We start from the raw sequence: 18,859 nt of genomic DNA, 5'->3' as shown, positions 1-18,859 counted from the left end.
CTGCGGGGGGTTCAATCGAGTCACATACACAGAAATGCCTTAAGAGAGGTATGCAAAAGACCGAATGCCTAGACAAAGCCCTTTAATTGCAGCTGAGCCAGAATCAGGCCTCAGAGATGGAGGCTAGGCCCCAACAAAGGGTTACCTGATATTTGCCATATAGAAGGTGCATTAATTCACATACATTGATACCCTTTCACATGTCTTGGTACCCTTTACCCTCCCCTCCCCCGTCTTGGTTTTCCCCCTTCCCTATCCAATTTCAAATAACCAAATTCAAATAAATTCAATATATCAGATAACAAAGTGAGGTGCTGTAACAATATGAGATACCCAAGGGACAGCAAAGGAGATGAGAGATAACATAGTACAATAAGGACAACAATCATTCGTTATATGGCTTTTGTTTCAATATCCTGGAGATCCTTTCAATTAGCTTCATACTATATGGCCTTATGTATCAAGGTTTTGCTCTATTGTAAATTTCTGCTAGTAGAGCCCAAGGTTTCTACTGATTAAGACAAATGAGGGAAACCATTGAGCCTAAGTTCCTTTGAGTCTGGCTTACTTCACTTAATATGATTTTTTCTAAGTCTTTCCATTTCCTAACAAATGGGGCGATGTCGTTTTTTTCTGACAGCAGCATAGAATTCCATTGTGTACAAATACCACAACTTGTTGATCCACTCATCAACTGAGGGACATCTAGGTTGGTTCCATATCTTTGCTATGGTGAATAATGCTGCAATGAACATTGTTGTGGTAGTGGATTTAGTATGCCCTAGATTCTGGATGTTTGGGTAAATGCCAAGTAGTGGAATTGCTGGGTCATAGGGGAGTTCTATGTTTAGCCTTTTGAGGCACTGCCATATTGCTTTCCATAGTGGTTGAAGGAGTTTGCACTCCCACCAACAGTGTAGTACTGATCCCTCCTGGCCACATCCCCTCCAGCATCTGTTGTTATTCGTTTTCCTAATCCTGGCCATTGTAATTGGAGTGAGGTGGAATCTTAGAGTTGTTTGGATTTGCATTTCTTTTATGACCACAGATGTTGAGCATTTCTTCATGTGTCTATAGGCCATTTTTGTTTCTTCTTCAGAGAAGACTCTCTTTAAGTCTTTGGCCCATCTTTTAATGGGATGGTTGTTACTTCGGAGATTAGTTTTGGAGTGACTCAATTTTTTGAGCTGTTGATATATTTTAGATGTGAGGCCTTTATCCGTTGTTTGGTTGTTGAAGATCTTCTCCCACTCTGTAGGCTTCCTAATTAATTTACTAGCTATGTCCTTTGCCATACAAAAGCTCCACAGTTTAATGCAGTCCCACTTATCCAGCCTTTCTCTGATTTGTTGTGATTCTTGGTCCTTATTAAGAAAGTTTCGACCTGTGCCAAGGAGGCCTAGTGTATCTCCTATTCCTTCTTGTAAAATTTTCAGTGTGTCAGCTTTTACCTCCAGGTCTTTGATCCATTTGGAGTTAATTCTAGTACAGGGTGACAAAGAAGGATCCAACTTTAGTTTTCTGCAGGTGCTTACCAGTTCTGGCAGAACCACTTGTTGTTGAAGAGGCTATCTTTCTTCCATTCTATTTTTTTGGCTCCCTAGTCAAAGATTAGGTGGCCATAGATCTGTGGTTTAGTATCTGAGTCCTCAGTTCTATTCCATTGGTCTTCAGGCCTGTTCTTGTGCCAGTACCAAGCTGTTTTGATAATTATAGCCCTGTAATAGAGTCTAAAGTTTGGAATTGAAATTCCTCCTGTGCTGTTCTTTCTGCTAAGAAGTGTTTTTGCTATACGGGGTCTTTTATTATTCCATAGGAAATTTTGAATTGCCTCTTCTATTTCTTTAAAGAATGCTATTGGGATATTGATGGGTATTGCGTTGAATTTGTAGATAGCCCTTGGCAAGATTGTCATTTTCACAATGTTGATTCTTCCAATCCAGAAGCATGGGAGGTTTTTCCATTTCCTTAGTTCTGCTTAAAGTTCCTTTTTTAGGGTTTTAAAGTTTTCATCAAAAAGGTCCTTTACATTCTTAGTTAAGCTAATTCCTAGGTACTTTATTTTCTTTGAGGCTATTGTGAAAGGAGTCGCTTTCCTGATTATTGCTTCATTTTCTTTAACATGGTACTAGGATTTTACCTCAAGGCCTAAGGCTTACTGGGCAAGCACTCTACCACTTGAGACATATTCCTAGCCCTTGTGCAGAATTTGAGTATGATAAAGATCTAATTGTGCAAATGTTCATTTTCACAGACCTTCACAATTCTCAAAGTCATTGTTTAACATATTTTGCTTGTCCCTGAGTTGGAACATTCCACAATAGGTACAAGTTATATTTATTTTCAGTTAATGATATGAATGTGAGCCTGCCTAGAGAGAGTCCAGAGAAGGGTGTTATTTCAAAAATCCAAGAAACTAAGCAAGGGTCAATTTCAACTCAGCCAACTTACAGTTACTCATCACATTGCTGTGGGAGAGAACATGATTTAGAGATAAACATGAAAACATAGAGATTAATCTCTAAAATATCTTTAAATTTGGCTAACTTTTGTTTCTGAAAATACAAAATTATCTAGATAGAAAAGGAAAGTATGACAGCCATAAGGATCTCTTGCCAATACAGAACTACTTGGATTCAAGTCTTGGCAAGGATGTGTATTCTACCAGGGTGGCCAAGATAAAATGTTTAACAACTTACATCTAATTTCCCCTCAGTGTAACAGATATGTTAACTATACCTACATGGTAGTTAATTTGACTATTAGTTCAGATAGTGTATCCTACACATCTAGAATAAGTACTTGATAAGTAAAATTTCAACAGGATACGAGCAGTTATTAACATTTTTCTGATAACCAAAAGTAAATGTATGAATTGGATACACATTAATGAACCCATGGGTTGCATGAACTAAAGTTATTTCATGTACAAATAATCCTTTTCTTTCAATACTCTTTATGAAAGGATTCTCATAAAATGACTTAAATTTTTTGGAGAAAAAAATAAGCTTGCAGGTTATCATGAAGATGTTTCATCTAACCAAAAGAAAAGTACTTCTTGTTTGAATTCTAACTATGTTTGAATTCACACAATATCTGCACTATGATCACGTGAGGAGTATTTCTGATTCAGTTAAGTCTCAAAGATTCACTATGTTTATTTGAAATTCATACTCAGAAAAATTATTGTAGTCTGTAAGGATCTTTGATATTTCTGTTATTAAAAGTTGTTTTGAAAATAAATTCATACAAATCAACATTGCATCTTTTCCTTTAGGCAAATAAATCATTCATTAGGAAATGGCATAATTTTAAATGGGATAACTAACATTGTAAGAGCATAATTGAAACAAACAAACAAACAAACAAAAAGAAATCCATTGAAAAAGAAACCATAAGCATATGTAAGTATAAAGTATGTATTAACTGTTTAAAATGATCCTAATTCAAAATCTTAATTCCCTTCCAGGTGTAACCTTGGAATTTGTACATGGAGAATTCTGTGATACGATTCTGAAAGGGAAGACAGAAGTATGTGTTTCAAAGTGGAAGTATGGCAACATATTTACTGTCACATGAAGCTTCATATCAGTGATATTTGCATAGAGAATATGGGCTTGTCATGTGAGAGGGCTAGGAAAGTAAGGGAATCACTTCATTTACCTCAATTTCTAGAAGAAAAGATTTTAAGAAATGCTAGGTCTTTTATAACTCCCACTACAAAATCTATATTACTCAATATTTTAAATGAATTAAAAATGGTATAATTGATTCTAACAATTAGAAGAATTCCTATATTGTACTTTCAAATCTATACTAGAACTACTGTGCATTTTTATGATTGCTTATGCTATCCAAACACATTCTAAAATGGAAAATAATAAGTATATTATGAAGCAAAGAAGAAGAGCAAAGATATTTTACTCAATGAATATCATATAAACTCAGTCTCAAGGGAGTGAAAGTAATGAAGAAAGTCATATATTGTGAGACTTCCTCCTCTATTAAAGATCATGTGTGTCCTTTTGACTGGCACTTTGAATCTCTCTAAAGAAGGCACAGCATATGTTTAATAATTTTCTTCTTTAATCTACAGTTTGAAGAGCTATTCTGTACATAATTTTAAAACCTTATTAATAATTTCATATTGATACTCAAACTATTTTCTCATATTTTTATTCTTTTGTGACTTAATGGAAATCATATGCATACCATGTTTGCACTGTCTTTCATTCCTAGACATTTGGGAGCCTGAAAAAAGAAGAACTCAAAAGCCAGAAGATGAAAGGTATATACAACAAACAAATAAACAAACAGTGCCATTTCTGTAACATTTCATCATGTGGTTTTGTTGATTAAAATTTAAACAAATGTACACAGAGCTCAGTTTTTATTTTTACCCATCCGCGCCATGAGTTCCTGGGTGCTTGAAAAACTTTTCCACCCTACTTCCTAATGTAAAAGTCCATCCTAAAGTTTATGTGAAAATCAAAAGTTCATTACAATGCATGAGTCTGAAGAGATAAAAAATCTCAGTTTATGTGTATGGTTTCTTCCTGTGCCCCATAAATTCATGAAAAATATGAACAGATTTAAGAATCAAAATCATTATTAAAAAGAAAACTGGGCTTACAATCTCATGCTAATAGGGCATGTAGAAGAAATATGAATCATATTACAAAGGGCTTATGTTGGTAAAATGTAATATAGACAGGTGTTTAAGGAAAATGCATGTGGTCCTTCATAAGGAAATGCCTATCTTAGCCATTCTAGCTCCCACAATATATTTGAATGATGTGTTCTTTGTCTGCCATATAATCTACCAAGTTAGTAAATATATAAAGGTAGAGTCTAAATGGTTGCTTATGAGTTTTACTCAGAATATTCTGTTGTTATTTAATGAGTAAGTTTCTGGCAAATTGTGATGGCAGACAAAGCTGCTAACACTAACTATTGTCACTGTTCCTGCACTGTCAAGATAATCACCAGCTTTGTTTACCTATGATGGCACTTATGGCCCGTTTTGTATTTTTGACATTATAGGCTATATAGATGAAGAGATTGGTCCTCGTAAAGATCAGGTTTTCATTACAATACATTGACTTCTTTAATTAACAACATACTTTTTATATAAGAAATTAAAACCAATGTTTGGAGTTTTCCTGGTTTTTAATGCTTTGCTTTTCTCTTCTAAAGTAGCTTAAAGCCAAAATGAAGCTGAAAAATTATGCAATCCAGAGGTTTGTTGACAAAGTTTTTTGATGTCTTTCAATTTATAATGGAAAGTGAACTTTCCAGGGTAATAGAAAAAAAAGCAAGCAAACAACATTATTCTTAGTACAATTTAAATACAAAACACTTCAGAAAATGTTTTAAGTTTGGGGACCATTGTCTTATTCTTATTCTATAACGTATTCGTCATAGGTTACAAACAAATCTAACTTGCCAAAAGTAATATAAAATAGAGATGCTAAAACAAATACAAAACTCAAGGCTCAACTTAGTAAAATGATAGTTTATGTTTCCTGGAAGTTAACATGGAAGTTTTTAATGAAAACTAGAAGAATTAAAATGGGTAATACTTCCAAAAGTCTTTCAAACTCCTATTTTCTGAAATTCAGTGACCCAAACTAGAAGTCAATCCATCTGAGGCTAATATAGATCTCATAATTTCACCCTGAGGGAAATAGAGATAATTGAAATTTATTCACTGGTCATTTATTCATGATCAGTTACTTACTCATTGTTTTGCAATATAAATGTCAAATATTCCTGTTTCTGTTTAAATATAACACTCTAATTTTATAGTGTTTTAATAAATTTTATTATATTAGTGATAACAATGTAAGTCTAAAATATTTTTATTTAAAGTGTTTGTCTGATCTTCATCAAGTGTTTGCTATGCAAAAATATATATATATATACATACTCTAAGGAAATAAGGAGACAAATGACACACTGAGAGATAATATTTACAAGACACATCTAAAAACAGGGCTATTATCTAAAAAAAATACAAAGTTCTGTGAAAACTCATAAAAATGAGCAAGCAAGATTTTTTAAAAAAATATATATTGAGAATATAATCATTTAGGGATTATATATGAAACATTTCAGTTACTAATATATATTAATTAGGAGGTTCAAATTCCATAATAATGACAAAACAACTGATGTTATGACATCACTAAAAGATATGGAGAAAGTATCAATAGCAATTAAAAGAAGCAAATTTGCAAAGTAGTTGGTATGCAATATTCTGAAAATTGTAAAACTATGGAGATACTAAAACTTAGTTTATACTAGTTTGAGGAAAGCAAGTGTGCATTGGCAGAGTAGAGGGGTTTTATAGTAGCGAAATTAATCTGTGCGATACTATGAAGGTGAAAACTCATAAATAATTTTGTAAAGACCAATGGAGTAAATGTCAACAGAAGGAAGTCTGCTACGATTTGAATATGAAATTAACTACACAGGCTCAAGTGTTACAGGTATAGTTCCTATTTTGTTACACTGTTAAGAAAGTACTGGGAACTTTAAATTGAGAAAGGCCTAGTTGGAGAACCATTAAAGGCCTAGTAACCATTAAATTTTATGTAGACTTTCAGTCTACATAAGATGGAAGGAAGGCATATTATTACGTGAGAGCTAAATAATAGCAAAAGAAATAGTTACAAAAAAAAGAAATAGTTACATAATCTGTAAAGTGTAGAAATAGATTATATTACATAGATGTTACATTTATTGTGTTAACAGCACAGTGTCAGATAAATTATTATAGTAATATATACATGTATATGTTATTAATAAAATGAACATACAATTTACTTCATATATTTAATAATATAGCGATACAATAGTTAAAAACACAGTAATGATAATTTGGTTGGACATGCCGTACTATTTTTTTGAGACATATTAAAGCATTTTATTTGCTTTGTTTTCCTTCCATGAATTTTATTGTTATTTTATAGGTGATATACATATGGGTAATAGTTACATAGGACAGGTAACAAGTACACTTATTAGGAGGAAAAAACTGAGAAAAAGCAAGGTATAGTTCATTTTCAACCTAGTGTCTAGTGAGTATCCTTTGTGTATTTGCGCATCCTTTGTTTCTCAGTTTCTATTCTCTCTTAACCTCCTGAAGATAGATGAACAACTAAAGAAAAAGAAAAAGAAGACAAACACAGCAACAATGACAAAAACCTCTTCTTTCCATTTTCTGCAGTTCCTTTCAGTAAACGCTTTTCCATATGATCAGTTCACCTAGATATTGCACCTTTGAGATTCTCACCCAAGAATATCCTCCTTTGGTCTCACTGTATGTGGAATGCCTAGAGACTTGTAAAATTGATCATGCCCCAGTACTTGTTGTTGTCTTCCTTTCTATTTTAGCCCCTCAGTGTGTTCACTTGGAGATTTGTATCTACTACAAATGAGGAAAAACATGAAACCTATGTTTCTTAGGATCTGGCTTACTTCACATAAGTTTTTCCAAGTTTTTATATAACCTTATATAATGTTGTAATATCATTCTTTCTGATGGAGAAATAGAATTATATATAATGTATATATACATATATGTATGTGTAATTTCCTTGATCCATTTGCCAACTGAGGAGCATCTGAGCTGATTCCATAGCTTGGCTATGGTAAATAAGGCTGAACATGGTTGCTGGTAGCTTTATTTTGACCTTACTTCTATTCTGTTTGATAAACGCCCAGGAGTAGAACTGCTAGCTTTTGACTTGCCAATGAAATTTAACTGTTAGTTTTCTTGATAATAGCATAAAGCTACTCACTAAATGTGTAAACATATTTGTTTTTCATTAAGACAGCTGAGAGCTGGTTAACTTTTAAGGGAAAACATTTAGTCTTACTAATGTTTTAATGGCGTACAATAAAATATGCATGTAGCCCTTATATAATAAAATGAACTTGAAATATAAAGAATATGAAGAAGGAAGGGAACCAATTATTTGTTGCCAGAGGCATTTGTAATCCTCATACTGTCTCTGTGTGACATACTTTTAAAGATTAAATAGTGTAAAATGTATGAAATGCTAAACATAGTAGTAATTCAGATTTGTTTTACTTCAAGGAAGATGTTTTTTTAACATTTTCAGAATATGACAGCTCTTTGACAACAGGAATATTCATGATCACTGTGCTATTAGAAAACAAGTGGAATCTAAATTTTACTTTAAACACAATAACTTTCCTTTCAGAGATGTATGAATGAAAATTTTCTGCTAGACAGAACAGATTCTGAAACCATTTAATATGTGAATCGGAAACAACCATGGGGAGCAGGGAAGCAGGAACAATCAGTACAATTATTTTAATATGCATACATTTGGAACAGGTGCACAGGCCAAGGTGAAGTGCCAAGGTTGAGTACAGCTAATCTATTCCTTCTTTGAGTATCCAGTGATGAGGTTACTAATACAGAGATTTGTTGCATTTTGTGTTTAATGGGTTTAAACAGAAATTATTATTTAAAAAAAAATTAGCAATGAGTACCTGAATTTAATTGGTAGCCTGTTTCCCTTTCAGGAAAAATTGGAAATAATGTTGAAAGTTGGTGTGGTCTGCCTGGTAATCAAATTAATCCTCATTTATTTAGATCTGCCTTAACTGGGGAAGATATTCATTTTTTTCATAATTTTTTATTGTAATTAATAAAAGGGTTACATGATATTTGCCAGATAGAAGGTGCATTAATTCACATACATTGATACCCTTTCACATATCTTGGTACCCATCACCCTCCCCCCCACCCACCCCCTGTCTTTGAGGGGAAGATATTCAAATTGTAGAAGTTCTAGCCAGAAATCAAGAACAAAAGCAAGCTATTTATTTTTCTTAGATTACAGGATCTCTCTTAAGCAGTGATTTCTATACAGATTTGCCATGAAAAGCTCTTCAACATTAAAATATGTGCTTAACTTTTTAAATCTTACTTTTTAAACTATAAATATCCATGTTTAGAATTTCCATGAACAGATATTCTAAATTCATAGCCTGAAGAAATTCTTATTGCTCATATCTTTCCTGCAGTTAACTCCATCACATTGCTAATTATAGTTAAACCACACAGTCAAATTGTTTTTCAAGTGTTCAAGATAACCAGCTAATTTCATTATTGAACTCGGTACATTATGTTGAATTATATTCTTTGTATGCCAACGAAAAGTCCTTAAATAAGCCAGCCACAGTAATAGGATTCTAACCTTAGTCGGCTTGCCAAAGACATTTTAATTGATGGCATTGTTAACTTCTCTGAAACAACTAACAGAATCCATAAGAAAATTGAGCTGCCAGTTGTTTAAAAAAATAAGATGAAGAGGGAAAGTTAGAATTGTTCTGAAAACAAAATATATATTGTGGTGAAAATTACTCAAGCACACATAATGCCTGAACCAACTATTCGGTCATGGTAACTGATAAATATGAATTAATATAATTTTTCTCTTTAAATGATACCAAATAATAAGAATGAGTTGTCATGGTGATGGCTCCAATACACAGCACAATCAGACCAGAGAAAATTACCTGGAATATAATTATGGTGCAATTAAAGTGTGAGGTTTATTTATGAAACAGTAGAGTTAGTGCACATGCATTTAGTTTACACAAATATAACTACATTCTCCATGAAGATAATTGGAACTGGTAAAGGTAAAGAAAGGAGTAAACTTAGGAAGGAGAGAGACAAGTAAGAGAGAGGAAAGGCAGATTTGACTGACAGAAATATTTCTGGATTTCTTTAACTTTTCCAATTATCTTCCTGTAACTGCTTTAATTACAACTGTTGTAATTAACTATTATAATTTTGGGAAGAATATTGATTAGATGAGATTTTATTATCTAATCCTTTTGAAGACATTCCCTTTTGAAATGGATAATTGATTTCTTGTGCTTTTGAAATGATGTCTCTGCCTCATTTTATTTGAAACTAATCTAACCTTTGAAGAAAGCATGTCTGGTTTTACTCTTTAAAATTGATCACAGTGAATCTTAGAAGTTCAGATGGCTTATCTAAGATCAGAGAGCCAATCATTTCTCTGTTTCAAATGTGTAGTCCTTTTTAAAATGTTTGTGTCCTTTGTATGACTCTTTAAGACCTAACTTTTATACTACACATACACACAAGTCATGCAGGTCTCTCTCTCTCTCTCTCTCTCTCTCTCTCTCTCTTTCTCATACACACACACACACACTCACACACATGCACATACTCAATTCATGAGTGAAGAATGTCACAGCAGAAGTAAAATATAAAAATCTCCCCAAAGCATTTTGAAGCTCTTCTGTTTTCCATAACCTGGGATTACTAATTTTATTTAATTGATTGACATGCTTTATGCAGTATAAGCTATATTATTGTGACCAAAATGCAGAATTCTATATTTTCTACTTTCTGGTCTTTTTACTTTCTTATCCAAGTTTGATTTGCCAACAAATAAATATTTCTTTTTAAAAGTAAAATAGTGTTTTCAATATTGCATTGTTCTTAATGGTGGATGGTTAGAAACCTTAGTACAGATTTCTATTTGAATTTCAATCTTTGTTTTGAAAGAAGTATCAGAGAAGAAAATTTAATTCTATGTACATATCTAAAGGTAAGTCTTATACTTTGACAAAACTTTAATTTGTAGCAAGTTCATGAAAAATAACATATAAGATATAAAATGAGATGATAGAATGCATTACACATTTAGCTAGTTACAACAGATTATACCACCTTACTGACTGATTAAAAACAAACTAGTGACAAGAACCATATGTACTAAAAATACACTTTGCAATAAAAACATTATAAGGAAACAATTTAAGATACAAACAATATTATTTAGCTAAAGTCAAGGCAAAACTTTTAAAGTCTATAGTGACATATTTTAGAATAGTGATCTTTATCCTGTAAAACTTCGCTTCATATAATTATCTAGTACTAGATTGACCTTCCTATCACCTGCTTTTCTTGGATGTAACTTGTTTTTTAGCCTTTCAACAATAAATCATGAATAAAATTAAACATCATTTGTTTTATGTAGATGAATATATGGTAAGTATAATACAAATTGTCATATTTCTAATTTCACTAAAACTTCAATACTCCTTTTTAAATTTTTTATTTTCAAATTTACTCCTGATATTAAAACTAGTAATGATTTATATCTATGGCCACGCTTTTCTCTGAAGTATTTCAATAATGAGACAAGGTGATTGAAGCAGGCAACAAAAGGGTAAGAACAGTAGAAAGTTGGACCGTGGGCTGTATATGGCTGAAGGAAATATGAAACTATAATAGTTTATATTCTTTAGAATTGAGGGAAAGAATAGAAACAGAATATGGCATTACAAATCCTCACAATACCAAGAATATCCCCAGCCTCTAACTCATTGCCAAATTTTACAATCTACTTTGATTAATGAGCATAGCCCCATTTTGCTTGGCTAAATTAATATCATACCCTATTTGCATGCCAATGATGTTTTAGCCACACAGGATACAATTTGCCCCTAATTTTATTCATAAACCCTGGGAGGCAAATAAATCATAAAAGACACCTTTTTAAAGCATGTATAGCACACATTAATCTTTTAGACCTAATGTTTTACTGGAATGCCCTAAATTTCATAGTCTATTCCAGAATAGACAGCTAATATAATGTGTAATTTTATGTATTATGTGTGAGAGTAATGTTATCTTGAAAACAGAGTCATTGAACAGGAAAGTATCTTTTATCTGTGATCCAGATCGTCTGAAAGTGTTTTATCATTGGGAGAAAGTATGCTTTTGTCTGTCAATGCTGGAATAATGTAAACTCACATAAGCTGCTCTTAAAGGATTGTGTTGGTTGACATGAAGCACTGACTGAATCTGGATTTACGAACAGATGTCACATGGACTGCTTAAAATATGGTTAGATTTTGAATTTGGAAAACTACAGAGAGAGAAGATTAACTTAAACTTTAATTCCCTAACCACCACTGCTATGCATGTGTTCATGAAAAGAGATACAGATGGTGTGTTTAAGTGAACCATTCTTAATAGCCAAAAATAAAGGAGAATTGTTTATAATTAAGTGAAAATAAAAGCCTACAATTAAAAAATGACTAGCTGACTGTTGTTAAAGTCTCAACAAATCATATGGAAAGTGGTGCTTATTTGCTAAGGGTTATGGTCATAGGTTTATGATATTCAGGGGCTATGACTTAATTTATTCCCTGCTTCTCCATGTTTCTGTGGTGTGTTTTCAATGATTCTCCAAAAATACTAGAGAAATTTGAACTGCATATTTCCCATGATTTAGTAACAAGTCAATTCAATAATAAATATGAAAAGAATGGAAATTTTTAGTAAGAACATGGTACAAAAATCAAGACTATTTTTCCCTTTTTCTGTCTGGGAAGGTACATGGGATAGTAAAAAGAAAGTATACTTATCTCTCAGCATGTTTTTGTATGTTATTTAAAATTTAGCTCGAGAATCTTTAGCATTGCGCTTAATATCATTTAAAACTTAATATCATTTAGATAACATTTTAGAGGCTTTAAATGAGATAAGATATATGAAATGCATAGCCCAATTTCTAGTGCACTGTCTTTTACTCATCCACCAGCAATTCTGAGATGTCTAATGTCATAAAATTTCTATTCTAATAAAAACACTTTTAAGGAATTAATATTTTATGAAGTGTTGTTGTAAAATATAACCCTAGATGATGAATATACTGCCCTCTCTTTCAATATAGTATATTAACTTGCTAATAACATGTTTATAGATATAAATATGAGATGGGAGGAAACTTTTATCTCTTTATGTTATCATTCTTTCTACTGTACAGAACTAAACCATACAATTGATATATAAAAACAAATGTAGGAAAACTTTGATAAAGTTTGAAAAGTGTAAAGATAATACTAATCAATTTCCAAGGCTATTGTATGTATGTTTCTCATGTGTTAGAGCCCATGAAATCATAAACCTAAAATCTTAATGAGTATAGAACACAAACACACACACACACACACACACACACACACACACACACGTAAAACCTGATATCTATAATCTTAGGATCAAGGATGGAACAATGCCTGAAGATAGAAAACTTTTTTTTTTCTTTCCTAGCACCAAACTTTATTAAGGATTCCAAAGATAGGAGCAAGTGGCAACTAACTGCCAGCAAGACATTCTTTTCCTTTAGGAACTCAAGACTAAATGCAACTCTCAAAACATGTTCCTTCTCTGCTTTAGAATAAACTCTCTGCAGGAAAAAAATCATTCACAATAAAGAGAGTCATTTGTACATTATCTGCAAAGAATTCAGGAGTGATTTGGAGCTCCTTCTTCTAAACACTGATAAGTGGAAATAGGAAAATACCAAGAGGATTAACACATTCCTCTAGGTCCACCATTGCCCTAGGCAATGTAACCTCCAAGTTCATTGTCAATAAGTTATCCAAATTAAACCAAATATTTCATACAGACCCTTTATAATGTCTCCCTATATGTAATAACTTTTAATATCTTGGTAATAAAAGGCAGTCTGCTGCAGATGAATGGATACAAAAACTGTGGTGTATATATACATATATCTATGTATATGTATATATACAATGGAATTCTACATAGCCAACAGACAAGATAAAAGAAAGGCATTTGCAGGGAAGTGGATGAATCTAGAGGGAGTCATGCTGAGTGAGACAAGTCAAGACCAAAGGACCAAAAAGCGCATGGTATCCTTAATATGTGGCTATTAAATCCAAACAGTACAAGAGCAATGACTCAATATTTATGTACCCAAGGCTATGGACATGGTATTGGAAATATAAAAAATTATATAGACATAAAAATTTATGACTCTATAGACATAATGTTTCATTACATAGATTAGTATGTATTATGACATATAAACCCTCAGCCTAATTTTAATTATGTTCTAAACTCTAAGTGCCAGTGACTGGATATAGAGATTCCTTTCTTGAATACTTATTTGTTAAATACATCATTTAAAATATGATGTAAAAACCAATGTTAATAAATTCTTTAATAAAAAAAGACAGTCTCGACGTCTTGGGTCTGCTTATGAATGTCATGCACTTCCCCTAGATTTACCCATTGGAGATTATTATGTGAATCATTGTTTCCTCTTAGTTGGTTTATAGGACTTAGAATTTTAGGCTAATGGGTGTTTGTTTATCTGTTTCTTTAGTAATTTGAATCTATCCCTGGTCTGTCCTGACAGCCACTAGACAGTTCTGAGAAATCTGCTGGCAAACTAATTGTATTCACCGTAGGTAATTTATCTTTTATTTCTGTTAGTTTTACAATAGTTTCCTTATTATTGTCCTTCAAGCCTTCTTTATGTTATGATATGTCTCCTCAGTATGTATTTAACTTCTTTTATCCTGATTGGTATTTGCTCTGGACTTTCACCATTAGGTTAATTAAATTCTAGAAGGTAATTAATGTACTTATGTAATTCTACAAGTCGTGTGATTTTTGTTATGGTTTGATATTGGAATTTGTGTGTGTATAGGGAGTGTGGTGGGAGGAGTTGTTTGTATTTGTTATTGTTTTACTGCCAGTCCTAGCGTCTGGGTGTTTTCCTAAACTTTTGTGCTTACGGCTAACACTCCAGTGCTTGAACCACAACTCCACTTCCAGTTCTTGGTGGTTAACTGGAGATGAGAGTTTCAGGAACCTTCTTGCTCAGGCTGGCTTCAAAATGGGATCACAGATCTCAGCCTATTGAGTGGCTATGATTACAGGCATGAGAGCCACCAGTGCTCAACTTCATTCATTTTATAATCATATGTTACTGCCAAAGATTCAGCTTTCTTCTCCTGAAAATTTATTTTAGCCTTTAAGTTAGCCTTCTACCCTTCCTAAATACACAGAACTTGATGGACATATAATTTATAAAGACCACTTTATCCCTCTTGCTGTTCATTTCTGTATGGTTTACCTTTCTTCGGTTCCTCCTCAACATAAAGTGTACCTCATCTTTAGTCTTTTCAATAGATAGAAAACTTCCATACACAACCACTAAAAGAAAACTTTTAGATTCATCCCTGTGCACCTTGGGCAGCCCAGGCACCAAGACGTCCAGCTGAGTGGTCTGCCGGGAAGCCAGCCATGCCAGGAGCCTCAGGACCCTGGCTGAATGCACAACCAGAAGGTTGGCTTTCACCAAGTACTAAAAGACCTACTAGAGCCATTGTTGCACCCCATGCAGGATACACGTACTGTGGGTCTTGTGCTGCCCATGCTCACAAACAAGTGGATCCATCTATTACACGGAGAGTTTTCATCCTTGGGCCTTCTCATCATGTATCCCTCTCTCGATGTGCACTTTCCAGTGTGGCCATTTATAGGACACCTCCCTATGACCTTCGTATGTCCCTGCAGACTGATGAAGGTGAACACAGTGTTGAAATGCATTTGCCTTTCACAGCTAAAGCCATGGAAAGCCATAAGGATGAGTTTACCATTATTCTTGTACTGGTTGGAGCTCTGAGTGAGTCAAAAGAACAGGAATTGGGAAAACTCTTCAGTAAATATCTAGCGGATTCTAATAATCTCTTTGTGGTTTTTTTCTGATTTCTGCCATTGGGGTCAAAGGTTCCGTTACAGTTACTATGATGAATCCCAGGGGGAGATTTTATAGATCCTTTGAACATCTAGATAAAATGGGTATGGGTATTACAAAACAATTAGATCCGGTATCTTTTAGCAATTACTTGAAGAAATACCATAATGCTATCTGTGGAAGACATCCCATTGGGGTGTTATTAAATGCTATCACAGAACTCCAGAAGAATGGAATGAATATGAGCTTTTCCTTTTTGAATTATGCCTAGTCCAGCCAGTGTAGAAACTGGCAAGTCAGTTCAGTGAGTTATGTGGCTGGAGCGCTCACAGTCCACTGAAACTCTGAATCCTCAGGGATGCCACCTGCACATATTCATGTTCTGCCCGGGTCCGAGCCTAGCCTTTTACCAAACACTGGCTTTGGTTTGGGGGAATTCTGAAACCTTAAACTAATAGAACTTTCTTCTCTTATTTTCTGGTAGGTGTAGTCCTTTTTAATTTCAACTCATTAAATAAATGCTTTATAGTTTGGGACAGTGGAATGAAGGCTGGCATCAAAAAATATTTTGATTAAAACAGATGGCAATGTAAAGTCCAAGTTGTGGCAGTTTTTTTGGAGGTGACTTATAAAGCATTTACCATATCCTAAATTTGCACTCTTTGCAGACTCATGCACATATATTCCACTTCCAAATAGTTTTGCAAATCGTACACAAACAAAATAAGGGTGGAAGCTTTTTAATAACGAATTGCATTTGTAAATGATCTGTATTAGAACACAATAAACCCCAGTTAATAGACAATTACTACCCATGTTGTACAACAGATACCTTCTATTTTAGTTACTAAAAAAGGGCTACACAACTCAAAATAGTCTGATTTAAACTTATTGCTCTGTGGTATATATGAAATTTTGTGTTTTTTTTTTTAAATTCCATTTCAGAATTTTTGTTAAAATGGTTGGCCTTAGGTCTATGTAAAAATATTTAGGATGTATTTTATATTTTGCCTATTATGTGATTTTTTAGATCACAGAAATCAGTATGAGTTTATAATTAACTTTTAATTATATTTGTTTGCCTTTGTGTGTGATATTCCCCATGTCATTACAGTATTTGGTAGTATATGAATTGAAGAATGGTAAAAGTCATAGATCAGGCCTTTCCTTCTGAGATGATATCTGATAGTCTGTAAATGAAGAAAGATTGAGGAGTGTTGCTAGTATTTTCCAAATCTTTGCAGACATACACTGCTATGTTCTTTTTGAAAATGTTCTGAGCAATTTGACATTTACTTGAATTTTTAGCAAAAAATCATTAGTAACAGAAGCAAAACCCACCGGATTTTCTGATAGTCCTATTTTTTTTAACTGATTTCGGCGCAGCTCTTCCAACTAAAATAATGGTATGGTGTTACATTTCTTTCATTACCGTAGATCAATTCTAGTCACTTTGCGGGGGGAAAAAACAATGTAATTCAATCAGTTAAGCCAGCATGCATGTTGTGTATTATATCTATTTAACAGGACACTGGTTATCTGTATTTCATTGGGTAGTTATCTTCAATTTTATGACAATAGCACAACTTTAGATGTCTTCTGCCAATTCTACTTAAAGATTTGCCTTTCTTAGAAAAAATCATATTAAGTGAAGTAAGCCAGACTCAAAGGAACTTAGGCTCAATGGTTTCCCTCATTTGTCATAATCAGTAGAAACCTTGGGCTCTCCTAGCAGAGACATGCAACAGAGCAAAACCTTGATACAAAAGGCCATATAGTAGGACGCTGAATGAAAGGATCTCTAGGATATAGAAACATAAGCCATATAATGAATGATTGTTGTTCTTAAGGTACTATGTTATCTCTCATCTCTTTTGCTGTCCGTTGGTTATCTCATATTGTTACAGTATCTCACTTTGTTACCTGATATATCGGATATATTTGTATTTGGTTACTTGAAATTGGATAGGGAAGGGGGGAAAACAAGATGAGGGGTGGGGGTGGGGGGAGGGAAATGGGGACCAAGACATGTGAAAGGGTATCAATATATGGAAATTAATGCACCATCTATCTGGCAAATTGCCGGGGCCAACCGGCAGCAAACCAGGGTTCGCAGATTGGGGTTCCTGAAATAGGGGACAAGGACTAGGAAGAAAAAGAAGAGAGACAGACACACCGGGTCCGGGATGTCCGCAGTCCAGGCAAAGACTGCCGAGACTGCCGCGTTTATTTTCCACTCCCCCTTCTTCCCTCCTCCTCTCCCAGGGAACCTCCAGGTGTTACATTCATATGGTAATTCTCAGGTCATTTACATAGAATAGGGCCAGAAAGCAATAAGACAATATAGCCATCATCTGATGCAAGTCAAGGTACAGTTTGATTCCACTCTGGCTCCCAACATGTCCCCCGTTTTTTATTTTAAAAGAAACACAAGTGCAATTTTTACTCTTTTCTATACCCCTAATTTATCCTGTCACATTTTCCAAAAATGACTTTGGTCCCTTGGTCCAATGGGGATTTGATGGGCGGAGATTCAACTTCCGTGACTTCTTCAAGCTGACTCAGGGGCGCCGTTTCCACGCTTGACCAGGGACCTTAAGAAGCCAGCCTGTTTTATCAAGGGGTTGCAAGGATTAGACACCAGGAACAACAATCTACTCCAAACTAGAAATCATACTTGACATTCAACAACTGCACAAACCATCCTTGGCCACAACAGTGCAGCCTACCTAGCACCCATTTGCAAAGGCTTTTTCTTGATTGTCTGGGGAACTAAATTTCTGCAACCTTAACAATGCTTCAGTTGTCAGATCTAAACAGATTAATAGAGACACAAGCCTCAGATCCACAAACTTTTCCTGAATTTGTGGCTGGTGTCAAAAATAAAAAATAAAAATTTTACTCAATTAGGACTTTAAACTACCCGCTATCACAGAAGATTGACAAGTTCCTGCCCAGTTATGAAAGGCATGGGCATTAGTAAGGCATGCTTACAAACTATTCTATGACCTCCCGGCTCTGATTAATTTGAATGGCCAAGCACAAGTGACTCTAAGATCTGACACCATCTCTGCCATCCAAGCAGAGGCTTTCCTGTCCCAGTAGTGTCTCTCCACACAGGGATAAACATCCCATTGGCATTTCACTTTGTTGATTGCTGGATTTGAACTCAGGGTCTGGGCGCTGTCTCTCAGCTCTCCAGCTCAAGGCTAGCACCCTGCCACTGTGAGTCCCGAGCTTGGTGCTTGAGT

The 18,859-nt window shown here is 34.1% G+C and overlaps 1 pseudogene; it reads left to right on the top strand.

The window, feature by feature from the left end:
- The first annotated feature begins 15,240 nt into the window (after positions 1–15,240).
- On the top strand, positions 15,241–15,948 carry LOC150069507 (protein MEMO1-like; annotated as a pseudogene).
- Positions 15,949–18,859: the final 2,911 nt, after the last annotated feature.

The sequence above is a fragment of the Megascapheus bottae genome, chromosome 1 (assembly GCF_031878675.1).
Source record: "Megascapheus bottae isolate mThoBot1 chromosome 1, mThoBot2.hap1, whole genome shotgun sequence".
NCBI lineage: Eukaryota > Metazoa > Chordata > Mammalia > Rodentia > Geomyidae > Megascapheus > Megascapheus bottae.
The sequence above is the reverse complement of the archived record's forward strand: the minus strand, read 5'-3'. Positions and strand labels throughout refer to the sequence as shown.